This window comes from Pinus tabuliformis, chromosome 8, assembly GCF_031772625.1.
Source record: "Pinus tabuliformis cultivar Carrire ecotype Pingquan chromosome 8, CPIR1, whole genome shotgun sequence".
In the NCBI taxonomy this organism is placed as follows: domain Eukaryota; kingdom Viridiplantae; phylum Streptophyta; class Pinopsida; order Pinales; family Pinaceae; genus Pinus; species Pinus tabuliformis.
Genome location: NC_142294.1, coordinates 137,623,683 through 137,648,409, shown reverse-complemented (window position 1 = coordinate 137,648,409; position 24,727 = coordinate 137,623,683). Strand labels below are relative to the sequence as shown.

The 24,727-nt window shown below is 42.5% G+C and overlaps 2 pseudogenes; one reads left to right on the top strand and one right to left on the bottom strand.

The window, feature by feature from the left end:
* Positions 1-644: 644 nt before the first annotated feature.
* On the top strand, positions 645-7,303 carry LOC149234492 (uncharacterized; annotated as a pseudogene).
* Positions 7,304-9,584: 2,281 nt separating this feature from the next.
* Positions 9,585-24,727, bottom strand: part of LOC149234490 (uncharacterized) — a 308,191-nt pseudogene continuing 293,048 nt past the window's right edge.

Here is a 24,727-nt window from a genome sequence, read left to right as displayed (position 1 = left end):
TTTCACTAGTTTCAATCCCACTTCTTCACCCCTGTGAGCATCACCCGATGCAATGAGTGCTAAGTGAACTATTCAAAAATCAGGAGAAATTAGTCAGTTACGACTACCTCTCATGGAAATGGTCATACGTTTGAATGACTTACTTAACGCAGTTGAATCCCAAAAATGATATCTAATAAAATTATTAAACTATTTAATATAATCATATATATTATAATATATCACTTTAAATTTATTTATAAAATTAAAGTAAATTTAGACATTTAACTTTAGTCACATAAAAAAATTGAAAACTTGCGCCGAATTATAATATAACTTTACACTGAAAAACTTACACATTCAACTTCTAGTAGGAAAAATCATTTTCAAATTTTAATAAATTTTATCATTCTATATAATTAATGAGGAATTTAACCCTACAATTCATCTTAAAACGATTCATACATCTAAAATTTAAAAAATATAAACAAAGCAACAAAAACTTTACCAATTAAATTTATATTGTTATTTGGTCTACACACGTGCAATAATAAATATGCTCTACCCCACAGATGCAGAAGACCAGCTCTTTTGATCTGTTCAAAATTTTCAAGTCAATGCGAGCCATTAGTGCCACCGTAACTTGGAATCAAAGTCTAAATACTTGTGCTTTTTTATTTTATATAAAGCAAGATGCTATGAGCCGTTTCTCTGCACGGAGATCGTTCTAATTTCAATTTTATCAGTCGTGTGAATTGATCAGGTTAAGAATGAAGAGCAAACGATTAGCTCTGCTGAACCGTTCGAAGAACCCACCTGCCAACGGCAGAGGTTCTAATTTGGTCGTCGTAGGAAACTCTGAGAATATTAGTCTTGCTGCCCCATTTTTTGCCCTGAGATTGGCCGATAACAGCAATAGCCCTCCCGATAGCAACAATGATTACTATGACGGCTTCAATGGTAGTTTTAGCCCATCCACGGCCATTATCGAGGTTGTGCTAGTGGGCTTGGCTTTCTTCGTGGGCTGTTTCTCTATCTGCTTCAACAAATACGCCAGAGGAGAGGAAACCCTGAGAAGGGGGGAGAGGGGGGCCAATGCACAGGCCCGAAGGCAGAACGAGGGCAACCGTGGTCTCGACAAGGCCGTCATCGAAAGCTTTCCGGTGTTCAGCTACGATCTCGTGAAGGGCCTTAAGATGCAGACCAAAGAAACGCTCGAGTGCGCGGTGTGTCTCAGCGAATATGAAGACGACGAGCAGCTCCGCTTGCTGCCCAAGTGCAGCCACGCTTTCCATTCGGACTGCATTGATATGTGGCTCTTCTCCCACACAACGTGCCCTGTCATGCCCCTACACCTGCGGTAGTCTTTCAACCGCTTATAGCGAGGTGCGGCACCACCGAACACTTTCTTTTCACCAATACTTATGTTCGTGGACTACGCCTAACATTCCACTTATCCTACTTAGTTTGTGTTTCGCAACCAAGTATTATTAATGTGTTCCTTTATACCAATGAATACCCATACACATTCATTATCAACAGCGTTATACAAGAGAAATGCACAACAGTATAAAGGGAGGGGCAACTCCCTGCAATATGAGTCTGCCCGAATCAATATATTATACAATCTTCACTTTTACAATGTACAAGTTAAATCTTGGGAAACCCCAAATTTACACTTAGTCAATTTTCACAACTTCGGCAAACTCGATTACCCAGCTCGTCGGCACCTCCGCATGACTCACCAACCCTTCGTTCACCTTGTCGCACAATCGTGTCGTTTGCCCAACTTGGGCGTGCCTCCAAGTCGCCACACACGGGCGCCTCCAACCGAGACACACTTCCGTTCACAACCCAACACACCAACAAGTCTACGTGCACACTTGAACATTGGGTGGGCGCTCCCCCAAGTTGCCAAGACACCCACGCCAAGCCTTCGCACAAATGGGCACTCCTCCGTTTCACCGTCGGGCGCCTTCACACAAATCGGGCGCCACACCCGTGCACCCCTCAACCGACCACCTGGCGCACCTTGCCCACACCTTCGCCCAACACCAAGTGCAACCTTCCACTGTGCGACTCACCCAAGAATCGGCGCATGAGATGTGCGCCTTCACCTTCTTGTCTTGTGCACTAGAATCTGCGCACTTCTCTTCCTTGTGCGAAGATGACAAGTGATGATCGAATGCCTTCAAGTGCTCCAACGCACTGCAATATATATCCCTCGCAAGGTGGGGTGGTGGCTTGCCCAGCCGACCACCCAACGCTATGTGCACACCCTTCAAACGTCTAGAACACTGTCGACTTTCCTTCCCATTGTAGGTCGGCCGCACGCACATGTTCAACGCTCCAAGGTGCATATATAAACCAACGCTCGCTCATTATAACGTCACATATGTTTGTCGCAAGTCTGCCGCATGACCATCGTACAACCGCAGCTCGCCTCCAACCGCGTGCGTGCCCAGCTCGCCCGTCGCCCAAACGCGTCGCACGTCCGGGTAGAACCTCAAGACGTTACATCCTCATCCACCTGAAATCGTTGTTGTCCTTGACAACATTTCATCCTGGTAGCTATCCACCAAGATCATCACTATCCATGATGTCAACTCCTCCACACACTGCAAATATCCCTGCAACATATGTAGAGCCACCGTCTCCATCATGTCTCGCCTTGGCAACCATCTATCACCAAGATCACCATACCAAGGTATACACCTCATCAGTATGTCATACATCAAAGATCATCTCAATCCATGATCATCGATCACCCTGTCACAATCTCCACATGCTGCTCTCCACCATGGAACGCTGGCCCCTCCATCTAAGCTACATGCCCACTGCAACATCTCTTGTCGACCTCATCATGTGTCATCATGTGAACTGCTGCCGTGGTACTCCAACATAATGCTAACACATCTCTGTACATTGTCGACCCCCATGTTTGAACTAGTCGGGTGATCAGTCCAACTATCACGCTCAAACCATGAGAATGCACATCCTCATGCCACCATCAGTTGTTTCTCAAAACATTCTGTCACATCCTCAACCTGATCAAGAATCCATTTCCATACAAGTGTAAGCCATGTTTAGGTCCATGAAGTAGTCCTCATCTCATCTGCAACATGCTGTCCATGTTGTTTGGTGTCAATGTGCTACATGAAATCAGCCACATCTATCCCAACATCATCCATGTGTGTATCTCCTCAATGTGAAGAGACCATCTCATCAAACTCCAACTCTCGATGTGCCACATCCAGGTCCATGAAGCAACCTCCATCATATCTGCAATGTGTCATCCCTAAAGTCTGTCATAGAAACAAGTATACACATGTCTCATCTATCCATGCGCTGCCCATGATCATAGATCAATCAGCTCCCATGTGTCAAAAGTAGTCGAGTCTCGGCTCAACCCATGCCCAAGTGTTGCCACCAAGGAATCATCATCGTTGTAACTCCATCACTCCAAAGTGTCTCATATCGATCCTCCACATCAAGTCACTCTTTCAAGCCATACCCATGTATGTACTTGAAAGTATGCACCTGCATCAAAGTCCCTGACCTCAGCTCCTCAATGCATCAGATCCTCCAAGTCCACCATATATGAAGTCTCCCTGGAAGTCACAACCTCATGTCATCATGAGCTCCATGAGTCATCTCCAACCAACATCTAGCAAGCATACATGTCTCAGCCCAAAGGTCTCTGCAAGATGCCTCAGCTTTCCATGTAGTAGGAATGCTCCATAGTCTGCTCACAACTCCATCCAAGTCCATGGCCTTGTTGTACATAAGTGCACAACCTCTCCATCGGCTCATAAGCAAAACATCTCCATGTCACACCAGCAAATCTACCTGCACAACATCCCTGCTTTGGCACTCCTCATTGGATGCCCATAAGTGACACCTCTTCAAGTGCTCTTGCACCATGTCTCTGCATAAGACTGCCATGCTCCATGTCTCCAACCTGATGTCCATGACTAAGCTGCCCATGTAGTCCAACCAAGTAGACCCATCACAACAATCGGTCATCCTCATCCAAGTTTGCAATCTTCGGTCTAGCGAACTCGGTCACCCAACCATATCATCATCATCACGAGTCCCTCCCATCATAGCTCCCCCACTAAAGGTTCCACCAAGACTTGCTCTTGGTCTCGGCCATGAGAAGTCCACCCAAGCAACTCAAGTGTGTGCCCTTCTTCAATCTGTCCATGAGTCATGCCGGGCACTTAGCCAATTCTCCATGTGGCTAAAGCATGACCCAATCCTCCGCAGTGATCATCATGTTCCTCCCTTGTCACGGGCCTTTGTACCTTCTAGCATAAGGTCACAAACAACCCCAACAAGTCCTGCAACGATCAACAATCCTTGCTTCTCCATACAAGGTTCCATCATAGTCATCCATGGTAAGATGCTCCCTTGCATTGGCAAACTGACTTTGCCCTTCCCTGCATACGGTCCATCTACCAAATGCTCAAGTGAAACACAAGTATCAATAATACTTACATCATCATCATCATGAGGCTCCTCCATGTGAGTCTCCTCATCCATCCATGTCTGCAAACTGCACGATCCTGGTCCAACTTGATCAACCTCAAGTTCATCCTCCATCGTTGTCATATCTGCAACATCCTCAATCATCACGGCTTCCTCTTCCTTGATAGCACAATCTGCAACTTCACCTTGCTCCATTGTCCAACCAAGTTGAAGAAGTTCGTCTTCAACATTCTTTTCCAAGACTTCAAGTTCCTTTCGAATCCAGGGATTCTCTTCTTTCAACCGCTTCAACCTGTATAAGGTAAGCAAGAGCTTCCCTTCGCATTCTTCCAAACCTGCCATGCCTTGTCGTTCAACTTGGCCCAAGCACTAAGCTTCACCCCTGCTAAACCTTGTTTCACCATTCACCAGCTTCACCAAGTTCCCTGTAACCATGAACCGACCCTTGTTCCACTTGTATGTGAAACTAGCTTTCTTCACCTACAAGTACATGCTTGCACTGTCATCAACTGTCAAGTGCATCCACACCTGCACTTTGTCACGTACCAGGCTCTGATACCAACTCTCACGCCCCTACACCTGCGGTAGCCTTTCAACCGCTTATAGCGAGGTGCGGCACCACCGAACACTTTCTTTTCACCAATACTTATGTTCGTGGACTACGCCTAACATTCCACTTATCCTACTTAGTTTGTGTTTCGCAACCAAGTATTATTAATGTGTTCCTTTATACCAATGAATACCCATACACATTCATTATCAACAGCATTATACAAGAGAAATGCACAACAATATAAAGGGAGGGGCAACTCCCTGCAATATGAGTCTGCCCGAATCAATATATTATACAATCTTCACTTTTACAATGTACAAGTTAAATCTTGGGAAACCCCAAATTTACACTTAGTCAATTTTCACAACTTCGGCAAACTCGGTTGCCTAGCTCGTTGGCACCTCCGCACGGTCGCCGCACGACTCACCAACCCTTCGTTCACCTTGTCGCACAATCGTGTCGTTTGCCCAACTTGGGCGTGCCTCCAAGTCGCCACACACGGGCGCCTCCAACCGAGACACACTTCCGTTCACAACCCAACACACCAACAAGTCTTCGTGCACACTTGCACGATGGGTGGGCGCTCACCCGAGTCGCCAAGACACCCACGCCAAGCCTTCGCACAAACGGGCGCTCCTCCGTTTCACCGTCGGGCGCCTTCGCACAAATCGGGCGCCACACCCGTGCACGCCTCAACCGACCACCGGGCGCACCTTGCCCACACCTTCGCCCAACACCAAGTGCAACCTTCCACCGTGCGACTCACCCAAGAATCGGCGCATGAGATGTGCGCCTTCACCTTCTTGTCTTGCGCACTAGAATCTGTGCACTTCTCTTCCTTGTGCGAAGATGACAAGTGATGATCGAATGCCTTCAAGTGCTCCAACGCACTGCAATATATATCCCTCGCAAGGTGGGGTGGTGGCTTGCCCAGCCGACCACCCAACGCTATGTGCACACCCTTCAAACGCCCAGAACAGTGTCGGCTTTCCTTCCCATTGTAGGTCGGCCGCATGCACATGTTCAACGCTCCAAGGTGCATATATAAACCAACGCTCCCTCATTATAACGTCGCATATGTTTGTCGCAAGTCTGCCGCATGACCGTCGCACAACCGCAGCTCGCCTCCAACCTTGTGCGTGCCCAGCTCGCCCGTCGCCCAAACGCATCGCACGTCCGGGTAGAACCTCAGGACGTTACATGCCCGGTCTGCTGAACCGATCTGGTGCCCACGGACGATGCTAACCCCACGGGCACCGCCTACAGAATCATCGAGCCGCCCGAGATCACGGCACCGGAGGAGGTAACGGTTGTGGTGGATGGAGCGAGTAATGGGAGCGTTCATATGGGCAATGATGTCGAGACCCCCGTGGCAGCAGAGAGCGCCGATTCTCAAGAATCGCTCTCCGTGCTTGCCCTGGATTAGGGCAACAAATTCTGTCACTTGTACTCCACGGGGCATTCTCAGGTGAGGCTGCGCAAGGAGTCGGATCAATTGGCCACAGAATGGTATATTTGCACGCAACAAGGGCTAAAACCGGGTCTGCAAAGGAATTGTAGCGTCACTGCGCTCACTCACTCGCGCTCTCAGGGCCCATCCACCTCTAAAAACCGTCCTCCCTTGTGCAATCGAGACACGAGTGGATCAGGGCGTCGTTGGTATGAGCGTGGTTTGAGATCAGAGCGATTTACCATGCCATCCATGTATCCCTCTTCGTTTCTAAGGTCGTATTCGGAGCAAAGGATGCCGGGTTATTCCAGGGATCAAGAATCGTCTACCGGTTCTCAGCAAGAGCGCAAGGTATATTTGCAATCTCTGAAGCAAACACTGAAGAGGCTGACTGGCAGAAACAAAGCATGGGCAGATAATTCACAGAGCGGGCGGGGTTCTTCCAGGAGGGTTGCAAATAACTCACAGAGCGGACGGGGGTCTTCCCTGAGAGTTGTGGAGGAGAGTTGGGGTCCTATTATTGCATAAGGAGCTACAGGGCAACAGGCTCAATACGGCCAGAGTGCTTGATTGGGTGCTCAATACAGCCAGGCTCAATACCACAGCTTAGCATTTGTTGAGATAATTGAGTGAAAAATCTGCAAGCAAGAATTGTTGAGTGGTGTATCCTAATTCTAATGTTGCAAGCCTTGGGTTATGAGGAATGGTGAATTGTCAAGAGAAATGGGTGAAGGAGCAAGATTGGACGATTCCCAATTCAGGGCGCCGAGAAAGAAGGAAAAAGTTGCTTCGAAAAGAAACCGCCGTTCATGGGTCCCTTGATGTGATCTTCAAGACGCTGAGATTGTCTACCAAAGGCTTTACTTAACAAATTTTATTGCAAAGAATTTATTATAAAAAAATTTATCAAATTTATTAATAATAATATTTTTTTTTTCCATTATTATTTTAACTTTAATTATATTTCTTTTTATTCTGTCCATCACATAAAAAAACAGACCACCATCACATTTCTAAAATATTAAAATCTATATAAAACAGCCTGTCATCATATCACATTATATTTATCAAAATTTTAAAAGATTCTGGAATCCTTATAAAAATAAGGAAGTGTCTCAGAAGGTGAGGAATCATCTGGATAGCCAAAAATGGTTGCGGAGGAATTGAATCAAAACCTTGAAGTTTGACCACTGTGACATGGATTTAAAAAAATCCCATTTTATCAAAATCTTAACAAAATTTCAATAATTTAAAAAAAACAAAAATAACTAATACTTATTACAACTGAACCGACAAGATAGTCAACACACAAGATATTCTGCCCTAACATATCACATCATATTTAGCAAATGTCTAGAAGATTATGGAATTTATGTAAAATGAACAAAATACCTTTACAACAACCCATGTGAACCACACCTTGTCCTCCCTATTTTTTTGGGTCAAATTTATCAAATCCACGACTCCAGCACTCACCTACTACCATAATACCCTTTAGCTACGAGCATTCCTCAGCCAGGCCAACCCTGTTTTCTTATGGACAATATCGCAGCTTGCCTCTTCCCATTCTTAAACCCGTTAGAATGTGAAGTTCCATTCAAGTTTACCTCAGCTCCTGTATCATTGGCTAGATACAGGGTAGAGAGGTACCAAGCTTCCTATGATTCAACACACAATACAATCTATAAAGCAATGAACAGTGCCAGTTTGGGGGCACTTCCAGCCACCTCATTTTGTGGTAATTAAATTATGTCTCACACCTAAAGGAACCCTTCTATCCAAGCATCAAATCACTCACAGATGCTTACAGACAAACTGGGAGAACAAGAACCTCACATTCCTCAGCCTGAGAATATCCAGCACGGTTTGATTGATAAGAACACATAGATGATGAAGTTGGAAGCATAGCATGTTGCAAACTTAGAACAACAAATTTAAAGAGGATTTATGCACACATTGTGGCATTAAAGACAGATGTTAATAGGTTATATGCCAATAAATATGTCTTATCTATTCCGCTGTAGGAGTTATTAATTACTAAATCAAACGGATTTGAATTTTGAGCACTACAAGCTGCCCATTGGATCATCAGAATGCACGCTAGAGTTAATCATTATGAATTAGCAACCCTTTTTTGGTTTTCTTTATAGTGGGACAGTGGAAACCCACAGTAGGATTTTTTTTTTAACAATAAGACTGTGGAATCCTAGGCTTTGGGAAAAAATATTATAAATTACACATCTTTACAAGTATATTACACAGTTTATTTGTTTTACAAACCAATATAGATTCATTTTAAATACGGATCTAATATGAGCAACGAGGGATCTAATTTCTAATTTCTTTACATGCAATTTTCTTTTATGAACTGATATTATTTAAATATTTTGTATAGTTATTTAATTTTTTTATTTTTAAAATTTTTATTTGGGCAGAAATGAACAAAATTTCAACTTTGATGATGGATGGACAAGGTTGCAAATCATACTGGACTTTCAACTTTGATGATGGACAGACAATGTTGCAAATCATACTAGACTGTAGAATGAGCCTCTTTGCTCAATAATGCATTTGTCAATTTAACTTATTAATAAACTATTCCTAAAAAGCACTCACAACTTTTTTATTTTAATTTTTAAACTAAACTATGGTAGTTCAAAAGTTAAGCAGATTTAAGTAGAGTTTCATAGCTATTAATGAAGCCAAAAATTCCTCACAGGTCTACTTGTAGCTGTTGGCCTAACAACTAAAGGCTTTGCTAGACAATATCAGCTTCTTGAAGAGCACATCAAGAGACCGATGAATGGCAGTTCCTTTCGGTGACAATTTTTTCCTTCTTTCTCGGCACCCTAAATTGGGAATCGTCCAATACTGCTCCTTCACCTCATCATTACTCTCAATCCAAGTCTTGTAACATTAGATTTAGTATAATCCAGTCAATAATTCTTGCTTGCAGATTGTTCACTGAAATATTTCAACAAACGCTAAGCTGTAGTGGTAGCTTTAGCTTTACTGTCCAACTTGTTTTCATCAAAAGGGTTGCAATGCAAAGCAATTGTTAGCACCCAATTAAGCACGTTGGCTGTATTGAGTTGGTTGCACAGTAGCTTGTTATGCAGTAATATGACCCCAGCTCTCCTCCGCAACCCTCATGGAAGACCCCTACCCGCTCTGTGAGTTATCTATAGCCATCATGGAAGGCGCCCTTCCACTATGTGAGTTATCTACAACCCTCATGGATGACCCCCTTCCGCTATATCAGTTATCTACAACCCTCCTAGAAGAAGCCCGCCCGCTCTGCGAATTATCTGCCCATTCTTTGTTTCTGCCAGTGAGCCTTTTCAATGTTTGCCGCAAAGATTGCAAATATACCATGCGCTCCTGCTGAGAACCAGCAGATGATTCGTGATTCCTCGGATAATCAGGCATCCTTCGCTCCGAATAAGACCTTAAAAACGAAGAGGGATACATGGATGGCATGGTAAAATCGCTCTTATCTCAAACCACGTGCACACTAATGACACGCTGATCCACTCGTGTCTCGGCTGCACGAGGCGGCGCTACTCATTGAAACCTGCTTTGAGAGGCGAGGGTGGATTTCAGAGGTGGATGGGCCCTAAGAGCGTGACTGAGAGAGGGCAGTGAAGCTACAATTCTTTGCAGACCTGGTTTTAGTCCTTTTGCTGTGCACACATACCATTCCGTGGCAAACTGATCAGACTCCTTGCATAGCCTCCCCAGAGTATTTATATTAGTTTAGGTTAATAATAATAATGTTAGTTTATGTTAATAATAATAATAGTTATTAATAATATTGTTTATAGTAATTTACTAATAATAATTAATAATTAACCGTTAATTATGGTTGAGTATGATTGACTATGGTTGAGCATGTTTGAATTTATCAAACATGGTTGACTATGATTATCATATTGAGACAAACTTTGTCATAATGTGACGTTGGACCATGGTTGGGACAATGATCGATTTTATGTTTCTCGCAAGTTGGACCATGATTAACCATGGTTGACCACAAATGATTTTATAAAGCATGATTGACCATGGTTGAATAATATTAAACCTAAGGGACTAATATTATAAATCCAAGTTATATAAACCCTAAGATAAATATTATAAACACTAAAATAAACATCGTTGAACATGGTTGAGCATGGTTGATTTTCGTTTTGAAACAATCCTTGTCACAATGTGACGGTAGACCATGGTTGACCATAGTTGCCCATGAATGATTTTCAAATTGAAAGAACATTTGTCACAATGTGACATTGGACCATGGTTGGCCATGGTTGATTCTCATATTGAGACACTATTTGTCACAATGCGACATTGGACAATGGTTGACCATCATTGAATTTATAAAACATGGTAGACCATGGTTGACCATGATTGATATTATAAACCCAAAGGAATAATGAACCCTTGGTGTTGGCTACGTGGGGCCTGACCCAGGTTCAGAAGTGATTTAGCCAAGCAAATCCCGGTACTACTGGCCCTTTCGGCAACAGTCCACAGAGTGCACACTGAGGTCTCACCCAAAGTAGTATGGGAGGATGCTGGAACCAGGTTTCCGCACCCTGGGGATGTCTGATATGGGGCGATAGGTACGTGATTCAACCTTCGCGCTTCCTAGGTTACGCGCACCAGCGAGCTCCCTGCGTCCTGTGGCACTGCCTTCGCGCGGCTCTAGCCGTAGTGCAACCAGTGTTAATTACCCAAGTCTCCCTTAATTAGGTTCTGTTCGCTAATTACTTAGAAGGTTTCCATATATAAGCATTCATACAAGTGCGCACATATAAATAAATAGATACCATTAACGCATAACATCCAAATGTAGATCTAGGAAATAGATGCACAATATGCCGAATAAACTTAGCTTTATTAATGATCCTTTTCAAGTTCAGTTCAATACAGACCTGACTCCGCCCTACGCACTCAGCTGTAGACTCTACTAGGCCTTTGCGCACTCAGCTTGAGAGCCTCTACCTACTACTACGACCCAATACACTTCAGATCCACTTCTATCTTCTAACTATGCCTTCACATCTATCTATTACTTGTTTTTTTCCCAAAAACTATCTTTACACTTAGAGCCTCGCTCAATTTATACAATCCCATGGTCTGCGGACCATGGGTAGGCCGACACAACTTTACATTAAATTACTTTATTTTAGGGCGGACAACTCTATGACTCATCCTAGACTCTCGCGCTCTGCGCCCACATTCCATGGGGTCTTTACATTACATTGACCAAAACTCGGGCTTTAAGCCCCAAAAACATGCTATGGGGGGATTCGCTGCCCAACAGGCCCCCAACACAATCATCGTAACTCGTCCCGAGTCACTCTACTGGTGCGACGATCTTTGCGTGAAGCCCCTCCAACTGTGCCTGTGCTGCGCGAAGGTCCGCAACGCTCGATTCTTCCATCTGCTGAATCTACTCCAGTCCTGCTTCTGAATCATCTGCATCTGACTCGTGTCTTTTGTTTGGTATCGGCTTCTAGTGCTTGTGTTTATAGTCCCGTGCCCCTGTTCGACTCCTTAGGTCGCGAAGACTGTGCTTCGGTTGGTTATTCAAATAGCTGGCCCACCCGTGTAGGGCTTCAGGTGACTATCATTTACTTTTCCTAGGAAGGGTTCTCCATTAAGTTTGACTAGTTGGACCATGCCTCCGTCTGTAACCTCTTTTACCACATATGGTCCCAACCAGTGCATTCTGAATTTTCGGGAAATTTTTCGAACTTGTTGTCATACAACAACACTAAGTTGTTTACTTTGAAGGTGCGCAACTTGATATGGCAGTCGTGCCAGGCTTTCTCACACTGCTTTTGTACCTGCTGGTGAAATCCAGCCAAAAATCATTCTTCCTCGAGTTCTTCTAATTGCACAAGCCTTTCTTCCAGAGCTTCGCAGTCCGACATGCCTGTGAGCGCTGCTATTCGCAGACTAGGTACGATATATTCCATCGGCATGACTGCTTCCGTACCATAGACCAACCAGAATGGTGTCTGTCCCGTCAATTTCTTACATGTTGTCCTGTACACCCATAACACGCGGGTATGCGCAGGTCCTAGAAGTTTCACTGCACGTTACATATTTTGGTCAACGCAGTCTCCAATATTTTATTGAATGTTTCTACTGTTCCATTAGCTTGTGAGTGGTATGGTGTACTTTTCTAGTGATAAACTTGGAACTCTTCCATGAGCGCGCTGATGGTTTCATTCAAGAAATGTGTTCCGCGATCGCTTATTAAGATTTTCGGGCAGCTAAATCGTGTCAACACGTTTTCGAACAAAAAATTTGCAATCGTGGTAGCCGTGCAATCCTTGACCGGTTGTGCTTCTGCCCATCGTGTTAGGTACTCCGTCGCAGTGATGATGTAGCACGCACCTGTCTTTCCCTTAGGTTTGATTGGGCCTACAAAGTCGATTGCCCATTTCTCAAATGGTTACAGTGTCATTTGGGGATTTAACGACATCTCGTCCCTTCGTGATGGTTTTTTCTTCCTTTGACATATATCACAGGCCTTACAATGTGCTTTTGAATCCTGGTGCAGGGTCGACCACCATAACCCTGCGTGAAGAATCTTTTGTGTGGTCGTGCGTCCTGCATAGTGTCCTCCTGCAGCACCCCCATGTGCTTTTGCGAGGATCTGACTCCTTTCAAATTCAGGTACGTATCTTCACAATATCTTATTGTTGCCCATCTTGTAAAGGTGCCCTGTGATGACAGAAAAGTCCGTCGCGCGTAGCACCAATTCCTTCCTCTGTTGGATTGAGTACTCCTTCGGTGCAGTCCTTGTTGTTAGAAAATGGATTATATCCTCGAAGTGCCTGTCCGCGACACGTACTGTGAAGAGATGTGCATTAGGTAGTCCCTCCTCCAAATTTGTTGGTTCCTCGCCCATCTCAATTTATGACAAGTGGTCTAGTCCTGCGTTTAAGCGTCCCAGCTTGACCATGACCTCAAAATCATATTCTTGAATAAGTAAGGGACATCTGCATATGTGCCCCCCCAACACAGGCTTGTTCACCAAGTATTTCAACGAGGAATGATCGGTATACATCTTGAAATGTCCTCCAAGTAAATAGTGTTGGTATTTTTGTAGTGCGTATACCATTGCCAACCCCTCGTGTTTGGTGGTAGAGTAATTCTTTTCTACTTTGGACAATCTTCAAGTCGCAAATGTGATCGGGTGATCCACACCCTCCGCACCCTCCTGCGTGAGTACGGCTCCTAGTGCGATACACGACACATCAACATGTACATGAAATTCCACGTCCCATTTCGGGAAGACCAAAATTGGCGCGAAAGCCAGCTTCCCCTTTAGGACATCCAAACACTTCATGCAATCATCATTCCAACAGTATGTCACATATTTTTTCAATAGCTTTTCCATCGGCGCGGTTATTTGGGCATAACTCTTGATAAACTTCCTATAGTAGCCAGTGTGCCCCAAAGTAGCGCATAATTGTTTGACACTGTGTGGTTCTTCCAGATTCAGAATAATAGCAATCTTCGCAGGGTCTACCATCAGGCCTTGTTTGCAGACCACATGGCCTAGCAGGGTGCCAAAGGGAATGAGGAAGGTGCACTTTTTAAGGTTCAGTGCAATATGGTGTCGGCGGCAAGTATCCAGCATCAACTGTAAGCTTGCTACATGGTGCTTAACTAATCCAAAGACAGTCCAATTGTCCAGATAGACCTCCAAGAATTTGTGGTGTATTCTTTGAACGCCGCCACCGCTATGCGTGAGAATATCGATGGCACGTTCTTCAGTCCAAAGGACATAATGGTGTATTGAAAGCAACCCCATTCTGTTGCGAAGGTTGTTTTGCTCCTATCTTCCAGCGCGATCTTGATTTGATGGTACCCTAAGAAGCCATCCGTGAATGAATAAGCTTCCTGACTGCCAACATTTTCCAATACTTCATCTGTGAACGGTGTCGGGAATGGATCGTGAACACAGGCGTCATTAAGCTTCCTGAGGTCCACGCATATTCTTATTTCGCCCTTCTGTTTTTTCTCCTGCACTACCATAGGACTCACCCAGTCGGATTCTTCCACTGGTTCAATAATTCCGGCTGCGAGCATTTTGTCTAATTTGTCGCGGACCTTTTCTTTATACTTGGGATTCAAGCGGTAAGGTCGTTGCTTAACTGGCTTCGCGTCCGGTTTTAGAGTGATCTTCATCATCCCTAAGTCACCAATGATCCCTTTTAAGTCCGTGATTTTGGTCGAGAACAAGTCTTGATATTCGCAGAGTAACTCGGCGACCTTATCTACCGTAGCATCGTCCCAATAGTCCCTGAGCGTCGCGTACTTCGGCTCCGCTTCTGTGCCAATGTTTACCTGCTTTGTTTTGAGTGGTGCGGTGATGTCAAGATCCTCAATTGATGGTCCTCGAACCTCGCAACAGCCTTCAGTTTCTGGAATATCAATATTTCGGGGGTCGTCATCATCCTCCTCCACCTGCACGTTATAACACTCCAGTGCGCTACTTAACTGTACTGCCCATTCTGGCTGCAACATTTCTAATGGCTCTTGTGGTATTTTGAAGATGGCGGCTTTTACTGCTTGTAGCGCATCGTCAACAGTATCCGACCATCGGTCTTCAAATGTGAATGTTAACAAAAATCCTTCACGGAAGACATCCCACTCACCTGTACCATGTCGGATTTCTGTCTCAATATACCAGTTCATGGGTATTACATCCAGGGTATGGTAGAATAAATGTACCCATTCAGGCTGTGGTTCTTCTCCATAGGCCTTGGCCCAGTTCTCGAGGTATGTGCACAGGTCATCTCGTCCATCGTATTTGTCTTGTAATCATCGCTACGGTTTCTCAAATCGTAGGTGCATCATCCTTCTACATCCGCGCCAGTCCTCAAAACTTCCTTGATATGTCCCCAACTAGTGCACAGGTGTTGCGCGTAGCGCCCATTTCAATGCATCGAACCGTTGTTGTTCCGGTACTGCGCTTTCAAACTTGCTCAAGAATTCATCCACCGCTGTCAATCCATCATATGTTGGTAGATCTCGGGCCTCTGTTGTTACGCAACACAATGATCTAATCATCATGTTGCAATTTAGCGTTGTTACTTCATTCAACCAATTCTGCCAGCGCTCTACTTCTTCATCTAAATTCGAAGTGCGGGAGCTTTCGCGCTCCCACGAGATCCTCCCATCTGTAGTCGGATTCACCCAATCTTGGTCTTGCGCCGTTATCTAGTAAATACAATCCATCTCATCGTCACTTTCATCATCGTGCACTGGTTCAGTGTAGCGCGCTCCTTCGGCTAGGTCTAGCGGGACTACTATGCGTAGTGATTTTTTTTCAAATATCATCTTTCTCTTCTTCAAGTTGATGACTCCATTCATATCAGTGGCCCAGTCTATTCCTAACAATGCGGGATAGGGATTGATGTCATCAACAATCTCTATTACTTCAAAATCTATCTGTGTGCTCGCGCCTTCAATATCAACTGTCACCCCTTGCAACCTCCCCATGGGCAGAATCTTTTGTTGGTTCGCCATTCGTAATTGTATAGGGGACCACTGTAATGCAGGCCTGCCCATGCATTCCCATGTTTGCTTCAGTAACACATTTGCGTCCGAACCCAGATCTAGTATTACTTGATCCATTTCATACTCACCAATCTGTGCAGTCAATCTCATTTCCCTTCTGGTGTGCAATGCATGCTTTCCCAGTTTCTGGACTACGCGCGGTTCTCCTGACCCTGCGCACCTAATGATCAGCTCCTGCAGTCCCTTAACTGCCTTGTTGTTGCGCAGCAATTTCATGCATGTCTCCAGAAAGGTAGTAAGCATAGAAGGATCCATCCTTGGCTCTGGTTGATCCTTACTACCTGAAGTGGAGGCCTCCGCGAAGCTCTTCTTAGCTTCCATGAACATCTCCCTTGTGCGTTCTAAGTCAAACTTAGGTTCCTTTGCAGGAGTCTTGCAAACCCATGTATCTTCCTCGTGCTGCTTCCCCTTATCCTCCCCTGTGGTCGCACCGCTTCTGAGCATCATGTTTACGTTTGGGTCTTCTTCGCGCGGTTCAGACCTCATCATTTGGATATTCTGAGTCGGAGGAGGCTAGAGTACCCCTTTTTCGTGCATCTGTGTGATCAACGTAGGACAATCTATCATTTCATGATCAAACTGAGCACAGTACAAACAAGATATCCTTGTCGAGTTGGTACAATCGTGGGCATAGTGCCCTGGTCCTCCGCAATTGTAACAAATCAAGTATCTACGACCCCTTCCTGGTCCCATTCCTCCTCGTCCTTCACCTCGCTCTGGAAATCCAGCGCACGCCATCCCCGCAGCTAGGTCAAGGGCTCGCGTTTATGTTTGCATCTTATAGGCTGGGGTCTGATCCATCATTAGTTCGTAGCTATGAAAAGTGCACTCGTCGTGGCCTACTGACCTGCAGAAATTACAAAACAACTGTTGGGGAGTCTGTGTATACTTCTGCAATAAATGACAATTGTCCATTGTGTGTTTTCCTCCTATCTGACAGATCGCGCACCATAACGCAGGTGTCGTACTCGGCCTTGCCTGTGCCTCTGGTCTCAATGGCATTGGTCCCCCTCCTGCCAAGTAGTTCGTGAATACTGGACAATGGTCCTTGTCATGGCCCTGGCCTTTGCATTTTATGCACCATACTTCCTCGCGCGCCTCTGGCCGCGGTGCCCTATCTTGCTTCAAACTCTGCATTTCCAGCATAGATTCTGTAGTTGTGTGTGGATTTGTTGAACTCCCAACCTAGGGTCTTGTATCAGGGTCTCATGCAACCTCATCGCCATTTCCAATGCTTCGGCCTGGGTGGAAAGTTTCTGTTGTGACAGCGCCGTCCTCAAGTGCGGTGTCAGGGATGCCACAAACCATGCGCGATGCTGGGCATCTGTTAGCATCATATTGGCCTCGCGGATCGTACTCTTCAGCCACTGATCCAGATCCCAGGGGGTCTCGCCTGGAAGCATCGCAGTCTATTTAAACCCGATGATTAATTGTGTCTCTGATTTCGACCGGCTAAATTCTCTGTTCAACACATTCTGGATCTCTGTTATCCTTGTGTTTGGGTGGTTGTTAGAGTGCTTGATATACCATATCAATGCGCGATCTTGCAACGTGCTTACCAATGTAGCCTTCTTAATGTTGTCGTCCGTGACCCCTTGCGCTTCCCACACTGCTCTTACCATGAACCAGAACTGCTCCGGATCTTCATTCCCTACACCTCTGAATATGGGTAGTTTAATCACACTTGCCATGCTGAAATTTGGGGGTGGTGGAGGTGGAGTGGGTGAAGATGGAGGTGAGGGAGGTGAAGCGGGTGGTTCATGGGTGGAGGGGGTAACTGCAAAATGCGATGCCTTATCAAATTGACTGCACTTCTCAGAAAGACCTTAGCGAGCTCTTCCTCGTTCTCTCGTGAAGGTGAAATTAAGGGACTGTTTTCTAATTCCCTGCTACCTTTGTAGATCTTCCCACTGCACGTCGTCCCAAACATTAATGTATTCACATAACCCGCTTTTCACATGACAACATCTTAATCCAGGTGTTGAAAGATTTAATATACTTACCTCGCGGTCCCTTGATAAAACGCCATTCTGCTTCGCTGTAGCTGACGGTCGTGTCTACCGCGAACTCAGTGATGAATCCCCCTATTATTCGGTTGAGCCAATGGTCAACAGCTTGCACGATATTATCTTATGATGCCTCTAGTCTGCGCACTAATTCCGGAGTCCACACTATCGGTTGGTCGAGCCTACACCTTCCCTGGCTGTCAGCTAACCTCGCGATCCACTCATACAGTTCAGAAGGAAAGGATGCAAAGAAAATCTCGTGGATTTCCGTATACACGTAGCAATCCAGCCACTTTTTCTTAGCTATTTGTGGAGTTATGTTTTCCTGTGTCACGAACTTGTGAATTTTCTTGTCAAACCACTCTTCAATTTCCTTCTTTGTTGGGTTCCAGTGGCACGACATCAGGCATCCCTTAGGCAGATCCCGGTCCCGGCAACGAAACCATTTGTTGGCTACGTGGGGCCTGACCCAGGTTCAGAAGTGATTTAGCCAAGCAAATCCTAGTACTACGGGCCCTTTCGGAAACAGTCTGTGGAGCGTGGACTGAGGTCTCACCTGAAGTAGTATGGGAGGGTGCTGGAACCAGGTTTCTGCACCCTAGGGATGTTTGATATGGGGCGATAGGTAAGCGATTCAAACTTTGTGCTTACTAGGTTACACGCACCAGCGAGCTCCCTGCATCCTGTGGTACTGACTTCACGTGGCTCTAGCCGCAATGCGACCAGTGTTAATTACCCAAGTCTCCCTTAATTAGGTTATGTTCGCTAATTACTTAGAAGGTTTCCATACACAAGCATTCATACAAGTGCGCGCATATAAATAAACAAATACCATTAACGCATAACATCCAAATATAGATCTACGAAATAGATGCACAATATGCCGAATCAACTTAGTTTTATTAATGATCCTTTTCAAGTTCAGTTCAATACAAACCAGACTCTGCCTCCAGGCACTTAGCTGCAGACTCTACTAGGCCTCTCCACACTCAGCTGCAGAGCCTCTACCTACTACTACGACCCAATACACTTCAAATCCACTTCTATCTTCTAACCATGCCTTCGCATCTATCTATTACTTGCTTTTTTCCCAAAAACTATCTTTACACTTAGAGCCTCGCTCTATTTATACAATCCCATGGTTCGCGGACCATGGGTAGGCCAACACAACTTTACATTAAATTACATTATTTTAGGGTGGACAACCCTATGACTCATCCTGGACTCTTGCGCTCCACGCCCCCATTTCGCGGGGTCTTTACATTACATTGACCAAAACTCGGGCTTTAAGCCCCAAAAACATGCTATGGGGGGAATCTGCTGCCCAACACTTGGGATTAATACTAAAAAGCAAAGGACTATAAACCTAAGAGAATAATATTAAACCCTAGGAATGTGAACCCTTAGATCAATAAGCCAAAGGTATTGATATTATAAACCAAAGGCAATAATAAACCCAAGGGGTAAAAATTATAAACACAACGTATATAAACCCTAAAATAAGCACGTTTGATCGTGGTTGATTGACATATAGATAAAATCCTTATCACAATGTAACGTTGGACCATGGTTAAAGTTAGTTGAATAGGATTAGTTTTCATATCGAGACAATCTTTGTCAAAACGCAACATTGAACCATGTTTGACCACGGTTGATTTCCATGTTGAGACAATCTTTGTGGCAATGCGACATTCGACCATGGTAAACCCAGGGGTCTATAAAGCTAAGGGAATAATATTAAACCTTAGGAATATGGACCCTTATATCAACAAACCCAAGTGGCAACAAAACGCAGTATTCTCACAGTCCAAAGCCCGTGTCTAGTGAAAACCTCCAATTTTATATTGATTTGGTTTAGCAAACATTTACTCGTATTGGTTTCAACACAAATTCTTCCATAGATGGATACACCAAGCTGCCCACGAAAGGAATCAATAGTAAGGTAGCAACCCAAAGAGTCTCCAATGCCCTGAAAGATTGCATAGTGCCACAAGGGAGTTTTCAGATTAGGAAGCCTGACCCATATTGCCATCTTGGTAATGATAATTGTGAAAGGGTCAAAACATGGGAACCAAGGGGTTAAAAAAAGTCCAACATTGCTCGAAAACCAAGACCCTTTAGATAAAATTTTACGATAATCTTATGATTCCCCAAATAACACAATGAAGAAGCCTTTTGAGCATAGAATAAACTTGCAATTCTTAGTCCATACGAAATGGATACATTGGTAGAGATCAATTGTGTGGTGCTAGAAGCCATTAAAACGACAAATTAGAACCACCTCTAAATACAACGGATGAAGATCCTTCAAATATGAGTGAATATTTCTGAGGGAACTTCCTTAGATTTTTCCACCAAAAATGGCCCAAGAGCCATTTGGGCCTACTCTGCCTTGGGGGGTGGGGGAGAACGACAACTTTATAAGAAAAAGTCTAAGAGGAGGAAGGCTTACCTCTTATCCCCCTTCGTAGACAAAGAACCATAAAAACAATATCATCTTTACTATTGTTGTGAATTGAGAGAGGAGGAGCATTGTCCAACTAATTACTTTGAAAAAACAAGTGTTGCATGCATAAGAGAATACTCACTCGAAGCTGTAAATAAAATTTGAGGTCTCTAACTAGATCTGAGGAGCAAACCCTAATGAGCAGTGACTGCCCAGAGGGGAGCTTGAGAAAGATCTAATAACAAGTTGGTGAATCTGGCACACAATCCCCTGACAACATATAAGCAAGGAGCAACGCAGGGGTTTCTTGACCCTCAGCTGTATGGGGGCCTCTTGTTTCCTTTGAATGACGCTGAATATCACCATAAATTTTAGCCATAGGATTAGGGTCCTCTAACCTTACGACATCGACAACTATTATAGTCCTATTTAGATCTCGTTCTTTTGGGTTTTTTTAATTAGATCGTTGTCTTCTTGCAAGAGATTATCGATGCCCTCATCCTGTGAACTCCCCTTGGGCACGACGATATCCTTCTTGGCCTCTACGATAACAGTCAATGCCCAAGTTGCAAATGCAAAGAAAAATGCCATCTATGAGATTTGAACCATAAACCTTTTAAATTTGGACGTAATAATACTCTAAATTGCCATAAGGGTTTTTGATCTCTAATACAAAAACTCTTTTTACACATTATTAAAATGTATATAATTATATTAAAATAATTTTATAATCATCTAAGTATATTATAAAACCATATTTCAAGTTTCGCCATTGATTGGATCCACGACAGTTCCTATTTCAGACCCCATTGAAACATAAATGCAGTCTGACATGCTAGGAGTATAGCAGTTTCTTTGCATTTATATTTCTTTCAAAATTGACTTTGGCATTTTAGCAGCAAGGAAACTGCTATACTCCTAGCATGTCAGACTGCATTTATGTTTCAATGGGGTCTGAAATAGGAACTGCCTTGGATCTACCACCGTTCTCGGAATTCCCAGTCCTACCACGTCAGACCACACGTCCATGGATTAGAGAAGTCAACGACGTCAGGTTGCTACAATTTACTCATCCCTCAAGATATGGTAGAATATTTTCGTTATATCTATTTTTCAATTTGTTTCGGTGGATATATATATATATATATATATATATATATATATATATATATATATATATATATTCCTCTTTGTTTTCTTCCAATTAAATTAATCACTCTATTTTAAAATATTTAATTTATTAAATAGATAACAATATTTTTTTATTTTTTGAAATATATATATATATATATTTTGAAAATTACATTAATTTTATCGTTAAAGAATTATGATGTGTATAGAATTTCATAGTTATCACTAAAAATCTTTACAAGCAAATGAATGGGTTTGAGTGCCGTCTAAAGTCTACATAAGTGTTTAAAGAAATTTCTTCATCCTAAGCATGTGTAAAACACTTATTAGAAGTGTTATGATGAATGACCATACACTTAATTTTTGCTATCAAGAATAAATATGATGAATGACCATATATTTAAAGTAGTTGTTGACATTATTGTTATCAAGAATAAATTTCCATTGATGGCTATGGTTCTTAATGGAATATTGTTGTTGCCACTTATTTAATAAAATAATTAGAGTTTTAATGGGAATTTCACATATTTAATAAAACAATTAAAGTTTTGAGGGGAGTTTTACATATTTAATAAAAACAATTAGAGTTTTAATGGGAGTGGTTAGGACCATCAATGTCACATTTTTTTTAAAAGTAAACGATTTAACTTAATTTTTATCGTTTAATTATAGCTTATGAATCTATAAACTATCCATTTGGTTTGCAATTATGGGAATGAGGAGTGGACCCTGTAATATCTTTCGTTTCAAAGCCTGCATCTTTGAAAGATGTAGTAAAATATGGAAAATCTTCTAGTTCAATTATTTTGACCTTTTTGTGTGGTGCTTATATTATAGATAAAGTGGAAGATGGATAATTGATGGAGATCACAATGTTAGAGAACACTAATTTTCATTACAACTTTGAATCTACTACTATTGTCTATAGATTTAATGGTTATTAAACTCCTTCATTGGATTCACTCATCTTGAAGAAAGAATTTTGAGATATCTTTGATTTGTTCCAAGGATTTTTTTTAATAGTTTAGTGTTTTGATCATACTAATTATAAGAAAGTTTTAGAGGAGGGTCCTTGGTTTTTCGAAAGCATGCGAATATTTATTTAACTCAATTGCTTTGAAAATTTAATCCAAGATCCATTATTTCAAAAATTTGATTGAAGCTCTGTCTATTACTTGGATGTCAATTTGGTTTTGTCTTCCTAATTTGCCCTTATATTTTTGTCACATGTTTATGATGGAGGATCTTATCAATACTATGGATAGTTACATAAAATATATTTTGAATAGTTATATTTGGACTATGTACATATGCTTGACTTTGTGTTGAGACGGGCCTCAATAAGAGTCTTCTAGAAAAAGGATTCTCAAATAGAAAAAAAATTAGATGGACTTTGGTCTTGGATTATGAGAATACAATATATTGGCATCATATTTGTTATCTTCCAAGACATTTACAAGGTTCCTGTCTTCATGCATGGGCCCATTATTCATGGAAAAAAGGGTCCAAATCTAAAACAAAATGTGGACATTTCTACTAGTTAAAAAATAGAAAGAAGGATAAAGAGAATCAACAAACACAAGATTTTGAGAAGATCCTTACTAAGGTCAATCTCAACACAAAGTCAAGTATATGTGCATAGTCCAACTATAACTTTCTCAGAATATATTTTATGTAACTATCCATAGCATTCATAAGATCGTCCATCATAAACATATAACAAAATTAAAGGGGAAATTAGGAAGATAGAACCAAAATGAAATCCAATTAATAGACATAGAGCTTGGATCAAATTTTTGAAATAATGGAGTTAAATAAATAGTCTTATGTTTCGCAAAAACAAGGACCCTTGTCTAAAACTTCCTTATAATTAATAGTATCAAAACACTAAAAAAAAACTTGGGAACAAATCGAGGATATCTCACAATTCTTTCTGCAATATGAGTGAATCCATTGAAGGACGCTAATAACCATTAAATCTATAGATAATAGCAATAAATTCTTACTTGTGATGAAGATTAGTGATCTCTAGGATTGTGATCTCCACCAATGACTCATTTTCCACTTTATCTACAATATGGATACCACACAAAGAAGTCAAATTTGTTTAATTAGAAGTTTTTGCATATTTTGCTACATCTTTCAAGGATGTGGGCTTTGGAGTTAAAGAGATCGCAGGGCTCACTACTTGTTCTCATAATGGAAATACCAAATGGATAGTTTCAAATATTTGCATAAGCTATAACTAGATAATGAAGATTGAATTGTGAGTAGTTTGCCTTAAAAAATGAGACATTAATGGTCCATAAATATCGTTGACACCTAATCATTGGGATTGGGTGAAGACTTGTAAATAATGGAAAATAAAGAGTCATCTGGAGGTGAAGCCCAAGAGTCATTCCCTCATGTATATAACCATGAGTAATCTTAATGAATAAACACAATTCATCTGAGGAGTTACCTCTTGGCTTGACATGGTATCAGAGCCAGCTCCATTTTTGGCATTCCAGTCTGCCCCTGTAACTCCTTTCTGCCAATTTTTTCTTTGCAGCCTATCCTATGCCCCTCTCTTTTGACAAAATTTTTTTCCTGCCATGCATAATCCCTGCCATCCTCTGTCCATGTGCACTTGGTGCCTTGAGTACTAAATAAAGAAGGCGCAGTGATTGAATGTTGAACGGTTTATTTTCTACTTGTTGTGCATTGAATGGAATATCATCAAGACTGCTATAGGATATCCGATCACAGTGGGAGTCGAGATGCTAACGTTTATTGAAATCGTGACTGTTTTGGCGTGTATGTTCAGAAATGGCAACAAGAAATTCCAGTTTAATTTTTCCTTGAATTCAACTATGAATTAAAATAGAATTCTTTTCTTATAACAATTTGAAAATAATTAATTAAGTTTAATTAACTTATTTAATTAAGGAAATTCGAATTATAAGTCTTTTAGAAGACATGTATATGTCCTCCCTAACTTATAGGATTTAAGGATGAGTTATGAATGAGTTGTAATTAGTTAATTCAGTTTATTGAGTTAAGTCCAGTTAAATTAGTTCCAATCA